Source organism: Pseudorasbora parva, chromosome 17 (assembly GCF_024679245.1).
Source record: "Pseudorasbora parva isolate DD20220531a chromosome 17, ASM2467924v1, whole genome shotgun sequence".
Lineage (NCBI taxonomy): Eukaryota > Metazoa > Chordata > Actinopteri > Cypriniformes > Gobionidae > Pseudorasbora > Pseudorasbora parva.
The window spans coordinates 28,468,147-28,488,558 of NC_090188.1; the positions used below are offsets into that span (position 1 = coordinate 28,468,147).

General features: G+C 41.4%; 1 protein-coding gene across 2 annotated transcripts in view; it reads right to left on the minus strand.

The window, feature by feature from the left end:
* kcnh5b (potassium voltage-gated channel, subfamily H (eag-related), member 5b) overlaps positions 1-9,089 on the minus strand; it is a 77,143-nt gene extending 68,054 nt beyond the window's left edge. For both annotated transcript variants that reach the window (XM_067420929.1, XM_067420928.1), the window contains exon 1: positions 8,866-9,089. The gene's annotated coding sequence lies outside the window, so the exon portion shown is untranslated. The remainder of the gene's footprint in view (positions 1-8,865) is intronic.
* Positions 9,090-20,412: the final 11,323 nt, after the last annotated feature.

Here is a 20,412-nt window from a genome sequence, read left to right on the forward strand (position 1 = left end):
CGCTTGAGGGTGTCAATGATGGCCTTCTGGACAGCAGTCAGGTCGGCAGTTTTACCCATGATTGCGGTTTGGAGTAAAGAACCAGGCTGGGAGTTTTTAAAAGCCTCAGGAATCTTTTGCAGGTGTTTAGAGTTAATTAGTTGATTCAGATGATTAGGTTAATAGCTCGTTTAGAGAACCTTTTCATGATATGCTAATTTTTTGAGATTGGAATTTTGGGTTTTCATCAGCTGTATGCCAAAATCATCAGTATTAAAACAATAAAAGACCTGAAATATTTCAGTAGGTGTGCAATGAATCAAAACTATTTGAAAGTTTTGATTTTTATCAAATAACATTATGGAAAATAATGACCTTTATCACAAAATGCTATTTTTTTTTTAGAAGGACCTGTATATATGTATATATATATATATATATATATATATATATATATATATATATATATATATATATTAGAGAGTCACTGATCAACAGGAAGACAGCTACTGTGTAAGTGTTTGTAAATTTTTCTCATTTGATTGTTTGCTCAGCTGTTATTAGATAGGTTTGTGTAGTGTATTGTTGAGTATTAGTAGTTCTGGTGTATTCTCGCAGTGTGTTGAGAGTAAGCGTAGTAAGTTTGTAAAAAATGTGCATGGTAAACAACTCAGGCTTTTTTTTTTGTTGCACATTTTGAAAATTACATTTTCTTGTGACTTATTTGTTCACATGGTTTGGGTAAGATTAGGCTAGGTTATGGCTCAGTTTTGGGGGTTCTGGTCAAAGGGTGGTGTTGATATGGTTAACTTATGGCTGAGAATTGGTACCGATAATAAAACCTGTTTTGGCTAAGGGTCAGTTAAGGGTGATTAACTGGCTGAGATTTGGGCCAGTTATGGCCCATGTGTGACCCTTGTCTGTAATCCAGTACTGGGCCGCTTCAGGGCCGTCATTCTTTGCAGTACTTGGGCCGAGGGAAAAGTGGTGATGTGGCCCAGGGCTGGGCCAGAAAACATTTGCTATGTGGGGACTCTGGGGAGATAGGGTGGACAATATAGTGAGTAAGTATGTTTATTATTACCTTTATTTGCTTGGCAGTAAAGCTGCGTCTGCAAAAGCCTACAATATTGTGACAAAAAAGCCATACTTTTATCACTGCATACTGCTATTCATTAGGGGGGAAAGTGTTTTTCCAGAAAATCAACGCGGTTTTGAGAAAGTTGCAGCTAATGTCACGATAATGAAAAATATACTTAGTATCGTTTAGCTAGATGCTTCCCAGCACTCCTATAGCCTACATGAATCCACCACAGTTGCAAAAAAGAGTGTGAGGGAGAAAAAGAGCTCATGAGAGAAAGGGATCCTGATGTGATATGACTCACTGACATTCAGTCAGGTCCTCATTAAATTAGTTAAAACACTTCAGCATTATCCAGGGCTGAAATGTGTTTAATAGTCTCAAATGCTCTCTAATTACAATGAGCCAGCCTCACAGGCACAGAAGTTCAGCAGTTCAAATCATTTTTACTGTTATTCCGCTCATTATAGTCCAAGTGTAAGAAAGAGAAGAGATCTAGTTCTTCCACAGACAGCCACAGTGCACAGGTGATGATAATACTGCAGAAGCTGCCAATGAGAGAATAAACAGTTCATATTTAACAGTCTGTCACAATTTGTGTTCATGCAGGGTTATTAAGGGGAAAGCCAAATTTTGTTTACTCATTTACTCGCACCCAATCCTGTATTGTCTTTCATTTGTTGAAAAAGAGCAGCATCTCATTGGGCGTCATAAAAAAATAACAGTTTTACAATGTTGAGTACCTTAGCACAACTGGAAAGCTGCCTCAACTAGGCATCCAGAATCAGAACTATCTATTTAAAGGTGCCCTAGAATGATTTGAAGCAATTAATTGTTCTCTGATATCTACATAGAGGGTATGTGGCTTATTTAAGGGCAAAAATTGTCCAGATACAGTTTTATAGGTCTATTTACAACCCTATAAATTGTCCCTAGGATGTAATGCTCTGTTTTTGCCTTATTTGGAAGAGTCATGAATATTAATGTTGAGGTCTGCTCTGATTGGCTCATTTCAGTCGCTCACAGCAGTTCAGTGAAGCAGCTTGTGAGTCCTGACCACTCTGACTAAATGGCACTAAGCAAAAACATCTCAAATGGAGATTGATAAAATGCAGCCTACTTGTTTATTGGTGTTTTCAGATCATCTGCACACGAGAAAGAGCTCGCGTTCGTGCGGTTCCCAGATTTCAGTCATTTAAATCCCCAAAACAGCTTTTCTGTGAAAAAAAACATATGCTATCCGGTGTTTTACCTAAACATGTCCAATCTGGTCAATAACCATATGCACGCGAGCTCTGTCTTGCGCGGATGACCTGAAAACACCAATAAACAAGTAGGCTGCATTTCAGTAATAATCTCCATTGACTATCGTTTTAACTTATATGGTGGAAAAGTTGACGTTTGCTAGAAGGATCGAGTGAACGGTATCTACAGTTGTATTTTGTAATACAAAATAATATTAACCTTTGTCATTAGACATCCTATTTAGTTTTGTATGGTACTTGGAGTTTCCTGTTGCAACCCATTCTCACTCCTAAGGCATCAAAATCTGAAGTATGGTCAAGTGGCTTCTGCGTCACAATCTGGTCACAATCAAGCCTGCCCTGCAGTCTCCCTCTCAGATACTGAAGCTTTCGCACCTCGATCGCCCCCCCGGTGACCGGTCCCAGTATAGCCGCCCCTCTGTGTTTTCTAATGGACGCGAGGCAAACTAAACAATAAAATTACACTTCAAATATTTTTTCCCCAAAGTTAGTTTATGTCACTGAAGGCAGTTATCATCATGATTTCAAGTGATCGTTTTTAAAATAAGTTAGTTTTAGTTAGTTATCTGACGCTTTAAAAACGGGGGGTGTGACGTCATGATTGACAGCTGAGACTGATGTCTTCTCTGAATGAAGTTGTCACTATTTAGACACCTTTTAACATGTTACCCAACCCCACCCCATCCCTAAACCTACCTATTTGTGTGAACATGATATAAAACACAGGATACGTATGACATACGACTGCATCCACGAGTTATTCAAAAGAGTTTTCTGAGGCCAAAGGATTGATTTGCATGAAGAAAATCCCCAAAAGCGATCAGCATCTCCATCCGCCGAAGATCATGAACACATCAAATTTCAAATATTGTCGCCGGTTACCTGAGATTTCATAGTGAAATTGCATTGGCTCTCATATGTCTTGTGACTCATTGCGTCATTACATCAGCATTGATTGTAATATGTCATTGGCTCTCCTGTGTCATGTGACCAATTGCATCATGCTCAGCAGGAGTCTTTTGAATTATTTGAATGAGATATGAGTTCGTTCTAGTGGTGGAAATTTTAATTATTTTAAGAGAGTCATTCATTTTCAGTTCGTTCACCAAAATGACTAGTTCAGATTTGTTGTAAGAAACTTTCAGTTTAATCAGAAATTGTTTAAACAGTCAATAAGTAGATAAATCGCTACTTACTGTTTGCAGGAATATAGTTGTAATTGCCCCTTTCTTCAGTTTAAGCTGCTGAAGATGCTGAGCAAAGCTTGCTTGAAATGGGCCGAACAAACGAACGATTTGTTGTGGTATCCGATTATAATAAACCTCAACCATGTGTCATGAGAGCCGTTTTTGCTATCTTCGAGTGTCTTGTTTAACCATCAGTAGATTCGGCTCCGTCATTTCCACCTGACAATGAACATGTTTGGACAGATGCATATAAAATAAGTGCATATAAATGATCTCCAACGCTTGCATCATGGTTGGGTTTATGTTGAGAAACACTTTTTTTTTCCGTGGAATTTTTGATTTACGAGATTTACATAAGAAGTAGGAGGCAATGGTATTTGAGACTAACAGTATGTGATGTCCATGTACTGAACTCTTATTATTTCACCATGGCAAGGTTAATTAAATTTTTCATTCTAGGGCACCTTTAATAATTGGGATGAATCCTGTCACTTCTTCAACAATTATAGTTACAGCAGTAAAAAGAAAAGTCCTCTTAATCGGTATAATCCATTCGATCTCAAAATCTGAGAAATCTGATCTGATGGCACTAGGCTGATGCATTTTAACTGTACAGAAACACTGATATGTCAGATAGTTTTAGATGTGGCTCACTAAACATCTTCAGAAGAACATTAAAACTGATTAAATATTCAGAGGCGAATGGGAGAGAGAGAGAGAGAGAGAGAGAGAGAGAGAGAGAGAGAGAGAGAGAGAGAGAGAGAGAGAGAGAGAGAGAGAGAGAGAGAGAGAGAGAGAGAGAGAGAGAGAGAGAGAGAGAGAGAGAGAGAGAGAGAGAGAGAGAGAGAGAGATTTTTGGAAACATCTAAAACTGAGTTACCTCAACTCTTACAATTTTAAAGCTCCTCAAAACTATGAAGTAAACACTGAGAAGAGTCCCCTGATTCAGCTGATCCTGAAGCTGCAAAAACAAACTATTACAAATAATCAGCCTCAGGACGTTAATTGGCCCTAAACAGAGATTACAAGACAGCAGAATACTGGAGCAAAGTCAATGACCAATGAGGAGGTACAGACTGAGTGACCACAGGCTGGCTATAGAGAAGGGTATACAGACAACTGGCTGCCCAGAGAGAGCAAGTTATGCCTGTACTGTAGCCAAGGAGAAATAGAAACAGTTTGAGTGACAGGCACTGGGAATGGACTGGGACTCAAAACCAACCTGGGACCTACAGATGCAGATATCATTTTTAATGTTTTTGAAAAAAGCCAAGTGCATTTAACAAGGGTGCATTTAAAAAAATAAATAATCAAAAATACAGTAAACCGTAGCATTGTAACATTATAACAAAAATTATATATATATATATATATATATATATATATATGAAGTGTTACCGACTTCTGTCATCTCTTTTGAATACCTATCAATTTCCAAGGTTAAACACACATTAGCATTGTCTAATAATATAAGAAATTATGTTTTAACAGGGTTCTTCCGGGGAGAAATCACAACCCCGCAAAAACCAGGAAGATTACGTAAGCCTAATAAAGGGATGATGAGCTCAGGAGAGAGTAGGAAGACTGGTTTTGTTATCGGCCAATAACAAGACAGATAATTAGGGATTGTCGACAGGATGCGCATTCAGAAGTTTCACCCAAGACTAGTCATGCAATGTTTCTTCATGTTAATAAGAGTGTTATTTCACGACATGACATCACAGCCGTGTTGTACATCAATTGACTGAAGGTTTTGTTCTGCCTGTGATCACAACAGAAAGCGAGCCATGCAGGGATAAAAGAAAACATTATATATATATAAGTAGAGACAAGAAACTGTCTGAAAAAAAGAAAAGAAAAAGAGGCAGAGACAGTGTGAAAGTGTGTGGGCCAGCGCTGTATATAGAAACAGGAGTGGGTGGATCTCTCATGTCATACATTACCATATTTCATTCAAAAACAAACATTTTAAAATAGCAGCAGACCCTCAGAAAAAAACAAGGTGAAAAAAGGGCTTGATTTGACTTTTTTTTTTGATATTGTACATAAAAGTTCAACACTCCCTGACACCTATATGTGAGGTTTCCTGATATATCTTACCCCTTAAGGGTTTAGTTCACCTCAAAAACTAAAATTCTGTTATAATTTATTCACCCTCCCGTTATTTCAAACGTACACATTTTTTCTCTCCTGCAGAACACGAAATATATTTTGAACAGTGTTGGGAACAAAACAGTTTCGGTTCCCCTTGACTTCGTGGAGGTCAATAGAAAGCAAAAGGACCTTCAAAATATCATCTTTGTGTTCTGTAGGATTTTTTTTTTTATGTATACAGATTTGGACATGTAACAGAATTTTCATTTAGGGGTGGGCGATCTCTTTAAAGGATTCAACTTAAAATTTCCTGATAATTTATTCCATCCAAAATGTTCATGTGTTTCTTTTTTCAGTGAAAAAAAAAATACTATTTGGGGAAAACTTTTCAGGATTTTTCTCCATATAATGGACTTTAATTGGAACGTAAATATTGAAGGTCCAAATCAATGCAGTATCAAATGGCTTCGAAAGGCTTCAAAGGCTCTGCATAATCCCAGACGAGGAATACTCGTCTGTACACGCAAATCTCGTCTACGCTGTGTGATTCCGCTTAAATGTCTACGACGTGTGATTCCACATGAATGTCTAAGCCGTGTGATTCCGCGTGAATGTCTAAGCCGTGTGATTCCACGTGAATGTCTACGCCGTGTGATTCCGCTTGAATGTCTACGCCGTGTGATTCCGCTTAAATGTCTACGACGCGTGATCAGAGGTGTCAAAAGTACTCACATTCATTACTCAAGTGGAAGTATAGATACTAGGGTTTAAAAATACTTCTGTAAAAGTTGAAGTATCAACTCAAGCTTTTTACTTAAGTAAAAGTGTAAAAGTACTGGTTTCAAAACTACTTAAAGTATAAAAGTAAAAGTAATGTAAGGAAAAAAATGCTATTAAAGACAAAAGCTTAGGCCACACCACAGGGGCCTATAGCGCACTACCCCACCTCAAAAACACTTTTCTAAAGGCCATAATGACTATGTTATATTAAAATGTTAATGTTGAAAAATTTGGGAGGCACTGGCTACCTGTTTCAGCCGCATATATACCCATTGAAGATGAATGCATTTTAGTACAATGGAAATATACCATTATGTGTAGCCTACTGCTGAGCATTAACATGTGTTTCCTGAAGCGGAAGATATGATGACTAGTTGCCTATAAGTAATGTTATCAATAACCTTTATTGGAATGTAAATTTAGGCTACATGTGTGATCAGTGTTGCCAGATTGGGTCGACACTTTAAAGCCCTACGGGCCCTGACTTTTTTTACACCCCTAAACTCATACCCCTGTCGGCCGCTGACTGCTTGGTTGTCACTTTAAAAAAAAAAAAAAAAAAAAAAAAAATGATCCAAACATTTTTCTAAATTAACTTTAATAAAGAAACTAAACGAAATATAACTACTTGGACATTAGAAACAAAGCTGAACAATTTTAATGACTGCAGGAGTGTGTCATAGGATTGTGCAGGGCCTGTGCAGGGCTCAAAGCTCAACAAAACCAGCCCACTCCCCCGGAAAAAAAAACACGGCCAAAACTTTAACTACAAAAATAATGTGATGACATTTTATTGAATAAGCCACTTTAAGTGCAAACAGTGCCCAATATAAGAGTTCAGAAAAAGCACATAATTAACAGGCATTTCATACGTTAAAACACACCACCTGGGGCGTAGCCATCTTTTCAGGAGTGAGGGGGACAGAAATGTCGTAATACCATTTTTTTTTTTGACCGATATAATTTATCGCATCTCTTGCTTTTAATTTGGTAAAATATCAAATACACTGCTGAACAATAACCTCTAATATCTATAATATGTTTCTCCTATATTTTATGCCAATTTTATGATTGGTTTACTACAAACACTTGTGCATTAAGTCTCCATAGATTTTATGCAAAGTAATATATATATATATGATATTTATATAATATATATAAACCAGCTGTTCTCTATGTGAATATATAGTAAAGTGTAATTTATTCCTGAATTTATCATCATCCAGTGTCACATGATCCTTCACTGATCATTCTCATATGAGCATTTGATGATCAACACAGTTATGATTATTATCAGTTGTGCTGCTCATGGTGCTGCTTAATATTTGTGGAAGCCATCTAAACATTTGTGGTACAATTTAAAAAAGAGATAAATGAATACTTTTATTGATCAGACATGCATTCAATTGATCACAAGTGATATTTTTTATATTATAAAAGATAATTTATTTAATAAATGCAAATAAAAGCTGTCAATTGAACTTTCTATTCATCAAAGAATCCTGAAAAATAAAATGTATCATGGTTTCCACAACATTTTTAAGCAGCACAACTGTTTTCAACACAGATAATAATCATAAATGTTTCTTGATTATAAAATCATCATCTGAGAGTGATTAGTGAAGGATCATGTGACACTGAAGACTGGAGTAATGATGATAAACTCAGCTTTGATCACAGGAATACATTACTATATATTCACATAGGGAAAAAAAGCTGTTTTAATTTGTAATAATATTTCACAATATTACGTTTAACTATTTTTGATTAAATAAATGCAGCCGTGGTGAGCAGAAGATAGCCTACTAAACATTAAAAAAGCTAAATTATTATGATACTTTATTGTCAATAAATAGGCTACATTGAGATGGCTTGAAAAACACACATAAAGCATATATTGTCGCACTCGTCTGATTGTCGTCGTCACGTTTCATTTCTCATAACGATTGTTTTCCTTCAGCTGTAGCTCCAGCGTGACAGGGTATTACTTATACGAATACACTTTTGGACTTTCTATGAGAGCGCCCTCCTCATATTTAGATGCGAATAAAATGACAGGTCATGCATAGATTATTTTTTGTCTCTGAATTTAAATCTTGATGTATTCACATTGGTTTCTATGTAAATACATTTGACCGTGACGCGTGGAGCGCGCTATCAACCGAGATTAGAGAAGTCTGTTTTTAGCGTCTCTGTTAACTCGCCCGCCGCCGCGCAGGGTAACGCCGGTTCGAATCCCGCTCGGAGCGGGTCGACTAGAATCAGTGAGACCCAGTAAAAGTGCGGGGGACGAAAATACATTTTATTAAAAGTGAGGGGGACACGTCCCGTAATCTATGCCCATGCACACCACTGCCACAATGCGTAATTCATTATTACTGTACAATAATCCGCCGACAAAAAAAATAACAACAATGCGCTTAGCTTTGCTCTGACAAAACTACAGTACACTTGTGAAGTTCATAGAACATGCACTTACCCCAGTCAAAACTGATTCATCATTGATTCAAACCTCTTTCAGCAGCTGTTGGGGTTGCTAGTTGCAGATGTCCTGAGTGTGTGGACAGAAATTGTGATTATATTTATTAAGAGTCGTCGAGTCACAGGTGTAATCCACGTTTGAGAGTTGGTTCACTCTACCACTCCTTACTGTAGAAACGGCTTGTGTATATATATATATACTGTATGTACCGGTATGCCACTTTAGCATAGCATCACTTGAATATGTAGTACATCTACGACGAGTTATCCCGCTAAAAACCTGGCTGTCATGAATGAGCGCGACTGCTGCTGATCGCTGATTGACTGAAAGTGCGTGCTCGTCCGACTGGAACCCGCCCAATCTGGCAACACCGTGTGTGATTTGTGCTTTGAGTCATGTGCAGGCTCGATGGATCGCGTAGTAACCAATAGGGTGTTGGTTTGGTTTATGTTTACACTTCTCATCCAACCACAATCAAATTCACACTATCCGGGTGACGCGATTTATCTGCATAGTTTTTTTTTTTTTTAAAACAAGATGAAATGAAAGAGGAGTAGGCCTAACGAGGCTATTTTTAAAAAGTAAGGAGTAGAAAGTACAGATAATTGCCTGAAAATGTAAGGAGTAGAAGTAAAAAGTAGGCCGAAAAATAATTACTCCAGTAAAGTATAGATACCCAAAATTTCTACTTAAGTAAGGTAACGAAGTATTTGTACTTCGTTACTTGACACCTCTGCGCGTGATTCCGCTTGAATGTCTACGCCGCGTGATTCCACATGAATGTCTAAGCCGTGTGATTCCACGTGAATGTCTACGCCGTGTGATTCCGCTTGAATGTCTACGCCGTGTGATTCCGCTTAAATGTCTACGACGCGTGATTCCGCTTGAATGTCTAAGCCGTGTGATTCCGCTCGAATGTCTACGCCGTGTGATTCCGCGTGAATGTCTACGCCGTGTGATTCCGCTTAAATGTCTACGACGTGTGATTCCGCTTGAATGTCTAAGCCGTGTGATTCCGCTTGAATGTCTAAGCCGTGTGATTTCCGCTTGAATGTCTACGACGCGTGATTCCACATGAATGTCTAAGCCGTGTGATTCCGCTTGAATGTCTAAGCCGTGTGATTCCGCGTGAATGTCTAAGCCGTGTGATTCCACATGAATGTCTAAGCCGTGTGATTCCACATGAATGTCTAAGCCGTGTGATTCCGCTTGAATGTCTAAGCCGTGTGATTCCACATGAATGTCTACGCCGTGTGATTCCGCTTGAATGTCTACGCCGTATGATTCCACATGAATGTCTACGCCGTGTGATTCCACATGAATGTCTAAGCCGTGTGATTCCGCTTGAATGTCTAAGCCGTGTGATTCCACATGAATGTCTAAGCCGTGTGATTCCGCTTGAATGTCTACGCCGTGTGATTCCGCTTGAATGTCTAAGCCGTGTGATTCCACATGAATGTCTAAGCCGTGTGATTCCGCTTGAATGTCTACGCCGTGTGATTCCGCTTGAATGTCTACGCCGTGTGATTCCGCTTGAATGTCTACGCCGTGTGATTCCGCGTGAATGTCTACGCCGTGTGATTCCGCTTGAATGTCTAAGCCGTGTGATTCCGCTTGAATGTCTACGCCGTGTGATTCCGCGTGAATGTCTACGCCATGTGATTCCGCTTGAATGTCTAAGCCGTGTGATTCCACGTGAATGTCTACGCCGTGTGATTCCGCTTGAATGTCTAAGCTGTGTGATTCCGCGTGAATGTCTACGCCGTGTGATTCCGCTTGAATGTCTAAGCCGTGTGATTCCGCTTGAATGTCTAAGCCGTGTGATTCCGCTTGAATGTCTAAGCCGTGTGATTCCGCTTGAATGTCTACGCCGTGTGATTCCGCTTGAATGTCTAAGCCGTGTGATTCCGCGTGAATGTCTACGCCGTGTGATTCCGCTTGAATGTCTTAGCCGTGTGATTCCGCTTGAATGTCTAAGCCGTGTGATTCCGCTTGAATGTCTACGCCGTGTGATTCCGCTTGAATGTCTAAGCCGTGTGATTCCGCTTGAATGTCTAAGCCGTGTGATTCCGCTTGAATGTCTAAGCCGTGTGATTCCGCTTGAATGTCTAAGCCGTGTGATTCCGCTTGAATGTCTAAGCCGTGTGATTCCGCTTGAATGTCTAAGCCGTGTGATTCCGCTTGAATGTCTAAGCCGTGTGATTCCGCTTGAATGTCTAAGCCGTGTGATTCCGCGTGAATGTCTACGCCGTGTGATTCCGCTTGAATGTCTTAGCCGTGTGATTCCGCTTGAATGTCTAAGCCGTGTGATTCCGCTTGAATGTCTACGCCGTGTGATTCCGCTTGAATGTCTACGCCGTGTGATTCCGCTTGAATGTCTAAGCCGTGTGATTCCGCGTGAATGTCTACGCCGTGTGATTCCGCTTGAATGTCTAAGCCGTGTGATTCCGCTTGAATGTCTACGCCGTGTGATTCCGCGTGAATGTCTAAGCCGTGTGATTCCGCTTGAATGTCTACGCCGTGTGATTCCGCGTGAATGTCTAAGCCGTGTGATTCCGCTTGAATGTCTACGCCGTGTGATTCCGCTTGAATGTCTAAGCCGTGTGATTCCGCTTGAATGTCTACGCCGTGTGATTCCACATGAATGTCTACGCCGTGTGATTCCGCTTGAATGTCTAAGCCGTGTGATTCCGCGTGAATGTCTACGCCGTGTGATTCCGCTTGAATGTCTAAGCCGTGTGATTCCGCTTGAATGTCTACGCCGTGTGATTCCGCGTGAATGTCTAAGCCGTGTGATTCCGCTTGAATGTCTAAGCCGTGTGATTCCGCTTGAATGTCTACGCCGTGTGATTCCGCTTGAATGTCTAAGCCGTGTGATTCCGCTTGAATGTCTACGCCGTGTGATTCCGCGTGAATGTCTACGCCGTGTGATTCCGCTTGAATGTCTAAGCCGTGTGATTCCGCGTGAATGTCTACGCCGTGTGATTCCGCGTGAATGTCTACGCCGTGTGATTCCGCTTGAATGTCTACGCCGTGTGATTCCGCTTGAATGTCTAAGCCGTGTGATTCCGCTTGAATGTCTACGCCGTGTGATTCCACATGAATGTCTACGCCGTGTGATTCCGCTTGAATGTCTAAGCCGTGTGATTCCGCGTGAATGTCTACGCCGTGTGATTCCGCTTGAATGTCTAAGCCGTGTGATTCCGCTTGAATGTCTACGCCGTGTGATTCCGCGTGAATGTCTAAGCCGTGTGATTCCGCTTGAATGTCTAAGCCGTGTGATTCCGCTTGAATGTCTACGCCGTGTGATTCCGCTTGAATGTCTAAGCCGTGTGATTCCGCTTGAATGTCTACGCCGTGTGATTCCGCGTGAATGTCTACGCCGTGTGATTCCGCTTGAATGTCTAAGCCGTGTGATTCCGCGTGAATGTCTACGCCGTGTGATTCCGCGTGAATGTCTACGCCGTGTGATTCCGCTTGAATGTCTACGCCGTGTGATTCCGCTTGAATGTCTAAGCCGTGTGATTCCGCGTGAATGTCTAAGCCGTGTGATTCCGCGTGAATGTCTACACTGTGTGATTCCGCGTGAATGTCTACACTGTGTGATTCCGCGTGAATGTCTACACCACGTGATTCCGTGTGAATGTCTACACTGTGTGATTCCGTGTGAATGTCTACCCTGTGTGATTCCGTGTGAATGTCTATGCCGAAACAAACCATTATGTGTGTGTGTCCACATCGAAATGGATTTACAAACATACTAAATTATGCTTTTTTGAAAATGTTAAAATGCTAAAAGTTTCTTGTAATGGGTAGGTTTAGGGGCAGGGGCAGGGGCAGGGGCAGGGGCAGGGGCAGGGGCAGGGGCAGGGGCAGGGGCAGGGGCAGGGGCAGGGGCAGGGGCAGGGGCAGGGGCAGTGTGTGTGTGTGTGTGTGTGTGTGTGTGTGTTGGGTAGGTTTAGGGGTAGGGGCAGTGTAGGGGATAGAATGAAATGGCCTTGATAAACACGCAAAAAAAAAACATCTTGAAAATTACTGATTTTTTTCATTAGATAAGACTCTGAAGATGCAGAGCCTCTGAAGCCCTTTGAAGAGCTTTGAAGCTGCATTGATTTGGAAAAATCCTGGAATGGTTTCCTCAAAAACATAATTTCTTTTTGGCTGAAGAAAGAAAGACACGAACATCTGGGATGAGATAGGGGATAAGTAAATTATCAGGAAATTTTCTTTTTAAAGCAAAATCATTGCCTTTTTAGCCCCGACCACCAATTCAAACATGTCCTGACTCCTGTAGAAGTAAATAAGATGCAAACACAGGATTCCTCCAACAACAAAAGGTCTCAGGTAACTTAACGTAACCTTGGTTTCCTGTAAGGAGGTAACCAGACATTGCATCTGTAGCTGACACTATGGGGAACACTATTCTCCGTGAACATACAGAGGTTCAGTAATAGACCATAACTGATTATAATGGTACTGATGTCACGTATGGTAGCAATGGCTGACGAGGCAAAAATGCTCCAACTACTTTAAAAGCCGACATCTGGGCACATTTCCGCTTTAATGAAGACCTGGTAAGCATGACCTGGAGAACACACGCACATAAACAATTTTATTTACACCTGGGCACATAAAAGTCTCTGCAAAACAGATATAAATCCGATCTTCAGTTCCTGCACTGTATGCAGATTTAATGGAGCATTGGTAAGATCATTCAGGTTCTTTACTTTTAATGAAGATTATTGTATGTTAAGCACCTAAGACTTTACTTTCGGTTTAGTTTGCGGTAGTTTGTGCGTTAGCTTAATAAAGAGATACTCTGTGGCGATGCATGCGGCGGTAGCGCGGTCATATCTGGCTATAACATGACATATAGCCTATAACACTCTCTCATACGTTTATTTTTTTTTAGCATTGTTGGGATGAGTAAAATTTACATGTGTGGTTTTTAGCAACCAGATGCATTTAGGCTTTATTGTTGACTGTAAAAAGACCCAGACCAGGCTAGTATTTTGTGTATTTATTCTAAATGCTCCTGTTGTCTGTGCCCAGACTTCGGTTTTGTTTGATACATTCAAGAAGCGTGTTTTATTTTGAGCAGGTAAAATTAAAGGTATAACTGACTGACAACAATTGTATACATGAGGATGCAGTGAACCGTCAATGCAATGTGATGGATGGTGATATCGAATTGAACCGAATCGATGACATGATAATCGCAATCAAAAAGAACCGTGAGACCACTGTAGGTTTACACCACTAGCAATGAACGGACGGCTACGCCGGCATGCGTAGTTGTTAGTGTAACCGACAATACACACCCATATGAAAAACAGCAGCATAGAAGAATTTTATCATAGAAGGCAATGAGAGAATGGCTGGACTATTTGGTGCTTTATACAGGACAGACCACTGCTCTGAGATGGGGGATTTGGTTATATTGCACGGGTAAGTGGCTTTGTACTCTATGACAGGTTGTCGCTGAGGCGGAGAGCTGCATATTTGAGAGTGAGCGAGCGGCAGAAGCACATTGAGCTTTATTGAGGCAGACCGCCATTCTGAGGCAGCGGGCTGCTTATACTCCTTATGAGTGATTGAGCAACTGAAGTGCTTTGTCCTTAATGCCTAACAGGTTACCACACTAAAGCAAGAGACAGCATTTTTTGTGTTTGAATGAGTGAGCGGCCGGAGCTTTTTGGAGCTGGGGTAGGACTTATATCATTAGAATGAGTGAGTGACTGGAACTTTTCCTTTTCTCTATACAGCAGAACCCTGCATTTAGGTGGTAGTGGTGTGTGTGTGTGTGGGGGGGGGGGCAGCTTATATTAAGTGAATGAGTGAGGAGCTGGAGTGATTTGTGCTGTGTACACAGCTGATCGCCACACTGAGACATTAGAGAGACTGCACATTAGAGAGCAGGGGTTCATGCGGGACCTGTGTAGACATGAGAACCATTAGTCGTAGTCTATGTGCTCAGCTCACAGCTCCACAATGAAGGGGGGAGCATAAGTAGCTGGGTTTATTTCCTGAAGTGTTTGGTGAGAAGAATGCAAACAGTTGGCATGAGCTCATCACCGGAGTATTTAATGTCCACCACGATAAGGCAGACTCATGCAGTGCTGCTTCCGAGTAGGCATCATTCAGGCTGAAATATCGGGGTCTGGAAGGCATCTGAAAGAAAAACGTCATACTCACCAGAATGCTGCAAGAGAGCGGCTATTCCGGCACCATAATAATATTCAGTCATATTCTTGGATAACGGTGTTTCCCATAGCTTCAGCTATGACGCAATGTCGAGTGAACCGAACTCAAAAGTAATGATAGAAATGCCTCTGAGGATTACAAGACATTTTGCAGCCCTAAGTTGTGGGAAACCCCCAGTCCTTGTATTGCCTTCCTTTCTTAACATTGGGAATGCTTGGGTGAACTTTTTTATTCAATATCCAGATTGTGTCAGTTAGACACTATCCATTTGATAGCTTCATTTTACTGCAGATTCATTTTTAAACAAGACCATTCGATGCAAGCTTTCCAGAGACTAAAACTAAAGAGCCAACTCTATCGAATCCGACTATTTTGTCGAAACACACAAGGGTAACAGTGTTTTTACCATGTGTAACTATTGCTTTGTGTTACAGATCATTTGATGATGGATGACTATAAGAATGACTGTGCGACAAACAATGGTGCATTCCTTTATAATATTCATGTTCATTCGTTTACGTGAAACAGAAACACTTTAAGTTATCTTGACAACTATAACTGTGGTAATTTAAAATAGAACCAACAGAACTTTAGTTGCCTTTGGCTTAAACTGTGGTGGAATTTCACCGGTTTCCATTTTTCAACATTAGAAGTTTTCAAAACAACTCCACAACTGTTATGGCAGGACACTGAAAATAATTTTAATATCCAAAACTGTCACCCAACTATAGCTGTGCGCGTTTACTTAAGTCTTGAATGCAGCATGCTTATGAAAACGGTGTGTTTAAAAGAGAGGGTCAAAAACAAGATAGAAAATATTACTTTTACATTAGGATCAGCAAAAATCTTGCTATCATAAATAGATAGACCTCAAAGAACATTAGACTTTTTTTTTAAATAGCAGTTCATGGAACAACTCACCTGTTAAGGGACACGTTCTGTTGTGATTTTACCGTGAAGTAAGACCAGCTCCTGGATCAATATCCTTACTGGTCCTAAAACAAAAGTATTGTCAATCAAATTTTTTGTGTTAGTGGACCATGTTTGTTTGACAAGTTATTCTAGGATGAACAAGAGTAGCTTAATCAAAAATATCAGTTACCTAAGTGACACCGAGATGTTGCTCTCTAAGGGCAAACTCTGTTGACCGTGTCCCATGCATGATGCATAAACTGTGGAGGCTCTTACATAATCACAGTCTTAAAACCTAACAAAACAGACTGTGTAAATGATAAATTATAGAAAATACAGCAATTTAACACTCGCGAAAAAGCAGATACAAGAACTGAGAGACATTTGTGACCTGAAAATACTTTGGTTATATAACAGGCCTACATTTTAAAAGGCACATTATTACGGCCCCAAATTTAAAAGTGCAAAGCCACATTAATTGTGAGGAACAAATGAACAGCAGGAGAAAACAAAAACAAACATTTAATTTGAAATACCCTGAATACAAATTAAGCATAAATATTCTAAAAGCGTATTTCAGCCTAACATTATGCTTTGTATCGATTTCCATTTTTTTCCTGAGTTGTCACTTGAACTTATGTTCTATGGATGGCTTTCCCTCCCAGGGTTAATACATATTTTACAGGACCTTAAATCAAGCCATAGATAACTTTATATTGCTGCCATAAAGACCTAAAACACTCCATGGCTCAAGGTTACATCACTAGCAAGTAAATCATAAAGATGCTCTCAAAGTACGCTCTTTGTTACACTTTATTTCTATTGTCCACTTTAGATATTCTACTCTAGTAATTTGTCAACTACCTTGGAGTATTATAAACTTAGGGTTAGGTTTTAGGGTTCAGATAGTGGAATAACTCCTCACGCTTAACCTCAACCTAGCTCATCATGACAACATGCACTCCTCCACAGGTCCCTTTTTTCAGCGTAACCTACACTTACTCTCACCCTCCCACCTATCCTTGTTGGTCTCATCCACACTTCCTCCCTGTACTCAGTTCTCATCACTAAATATTAACAGGGCTACTATTGCCCTTTCCTCCACTTTAATAACTTAGTTTAGACAACTTCTGTTCCGTTTCATCCAGGCCAGCCCGCACCACCTCCTCTGTCCCCTGGGTATCAGATGTTCTCTACGAGAATTTTTCTGAACTCAGGGCTGTAGAGAGGAAGTGGCACCAGCAGCGTGTGGCAAGCAGCAAGGCGAGGGACCGCGAGAGCGGGCTGGTGACGAGTGTTAATGAGTTTCAGCTGCACGCCACACCAGTCTCGTCTCACGGAGGAGTGATGGGAGCATAAAAGAAGGAGCGACGACAGTGCAAGACGAGAGAGGACCAAGCCTGGAATTTGAATATACACAATCATTTGAATATACTCCAGGGTTTCTACTGATACAAAGCCATATACTAATCGCTAAAGTAACCCTTTAAGAAACCCACTCTAAATCCAGAACTTTTAGAAAATTACAGACCAGTATCCCTACTTCCATTCATTGCTAAAACACTTGAACAAGTTATGTTTAAACATGTCTCTATACATTTGTTACACAGAACAACAGAATGGCCACTCATCTGAGACTGCCCCGCTCTCAGATAGTGAAGCTCTGAGAATGGCAAGAGTAGCTTCCAAATCCTAAGTTCAAGTTCAAGTTCAAGTTCAAGTTCAAGAGTTTTATTTGTCACATACACAGTTATACAGAATACAACCGGCAGTGAAATGTAAACAGGTCCGCTCCATGGACAGCAAATAACAATTAACAAAAAAAGCACAATAAATTATAAAATAGGGATAGGATAAAATAGGAATAGGATAAGGTGCTATATATATATACATATGTAGAATTATGAATAAATCAAGTAAAAGAAATAAGAGATGTGGAATAAAATAAGTGAGATAAAGTAAACTGGAGACTATAAAAATAAATCTGTGGATAACAGAAGTGCAGGAGTGTAATGTGCAAACAGCATTATAATGAGTAGTTACATGAAACACAAGAATAAAGTGCAGTGCAATATCAGTATGTGAGTTTGTTAATACTGAAGTGAGGTGAAGTCACATGTATTTAAGTGACAGCGTTCAGGAGTCTGATGGCCTGTGGGAAGAAACTCCTCCTGAGTCTCTCAGTTTTGGCCATCAGGCTACGGAAGCGCTTACCAGAAGGCAGCCGGGTGAAGTGGGGGTTGGCCGGGTGATTAATGTCCTTGATGATTTTTGTAGCTCTGCCTGTGCATCGTTTGATGTAGATGTCCTGCAGAGACGGGAGAGCTGACCCTGAGATGCGCTCGGACAAGCGCACCACTCTTTGCAGGGCTTTGCAGTCGTGACTGGTGCTGTTACCATACCACGCTGTGATGCACTGAGTTAGTAAACTTTCTATCGCCCCTGAATAGAAAGTTTTCAGGATAGCTGGTGAGACCCGGAATTTCCTCAGCTGGCACAGGTGGTACAGTCTTTGCCTGGCCTTTTTCACCTGAGACTGGATATGTGCAGTCCAGGTCAGGTCCTCGGAGATGTTGACACCCAGGTATTTGAAGCTGCTCACTCTCTCTACTGGTGTCCCGCTGATCATGAGAGGGGAATATGACCGCTGCTGTCTCTTCCTGAAGTCCACAATCAGTTCTTTGGTCTTGTTCACATTCAGAAGGAGACAGTTGTCTTGGCACCATGATGTCAGTTGCTCCACCTCATCCAAGTATGCGGTCTCATTGTTGTTGGAAATGAGGCCCAGGACAACAGTATCATCCGCAAACTTGATGACAGAGGTGGAGCTGTGTGTGGACAAACAGTCATGCGTGTAGAGAGAGTAGAGCAGGGGACTGAGGACACAGCCCTGTGGAGCTCCCACAGTCACGATGATGGAGGTGGAGGTGAACTGTCCTACTCTCACCACCTGAGGTCTGCCAGTGAGGAAATCTTCAATCCAGTGACAGAGAGAAGAGTTCAGGCCGAGATCCAGGAGTTTGTTAGTTAGCTTAATGGGAACTATGGTGTTAAAGGCTGAACTATAGTCAATAAATAGCAGTCTTACATAGTTCCCATTCTTGCTGTCGATGTGTGTGAGGGAGGAGTGGAGGACGTGAGAGATGGCATCTTCAGTCGATCTATTGGGACGATAGGCGAACTGAAGAGGGTCCAAGGTGTCAGGGATGGAGGAGCAAATGTTGTTTTTGATGAGTCTCTCAAAGACCTTCATGACTAAAGACGTGAGAGCCACTGGGCGATAGTCATTTAGGCAAGAGGGTTTACTGTTCTTAGGGACAGGGATGATGGTGGATTTTTTGAATGAGGTTGGGACCACAGATGTAGCAAGGGACTCATTGAAGATGGATGTGAGGAGTCCAGCGAGCTGATCAGCACAGGACCGCAGGACACGACCTGAAACACCATCCGGACCAGCAGCTTTCCTAACATCCACACGTTTGAGTGTCCTACGAACGTCATCCTCCGAGACAGAGATCACGTGATTGTTGCAGCTCTGAGTGATTCTGTCTGACGCGTCACTCGGCGGTGTCGCGCTGCCGCGATTGCCATCAAAGCGAGCGTAGAAAGAGTTTAACTCGTTCACAAGCAACGGATCAGCTCTCACTTCTGCAGAGGATTTCGTTCCAAAAGCACAGATGGTCCTCAGTCCCTGCCACATCCGCCGGGAGTCGTTGAGTTGGAAATAAGACTCCACGCGATCCCTATAACGGAGCTTTGCGGCTTTAACGGCGCGTCGGAGAGCATAACAGGATGATTTATAATCCCTCATATTCCCTGTTAGTAGACCGGCGTTGTATGCGGCAGTGCGGGCGTTCACTGCAGCGCGGATTGAACTGTCCACCCACGGTTTCTGATTAGAGAAGGACGTTATAGTTATTGTTTGTGTGGCTTGCTCTGTCAGTGTGTTGATGAAGCAGAGCGCCACATCAGTGAACTCGCTGACGTCCGATGAACTCGCTCGGAACATGTCCCAGTCAACGTCGTCAAGAGCTGCCTGTAGCGTGATCTCTGAATGAGGCGACCAGCGTTTAACTTCCCGCCTCACCGGGGGTTCCTGAACGAGCCTTTGTTTGTACTCAGGTGTAAGGAAAATGGCGGCATGGTCCGATCAGTACTCATCTTGCTAGACTGGTCTGCTCCTTTTGACACGGTTGACCACCAGATCCTCCTATCAACACTAATGGCAAAGGGCATCTCAGGAACCACTCACTAATGGTTCAAGTCTAAACTCTCATGAAGGGTATTGTGGAGGGAACTAAGTGCAACATTTTGCTCCTGGGATGATTCAGGGCTAAGTACTTCGACCAATTCTCTTTTACATCTACATGTCATCATCACTAGGTTCATCTTCGGAACACAAAGATATTTTTGTTGAAATCCGATGGC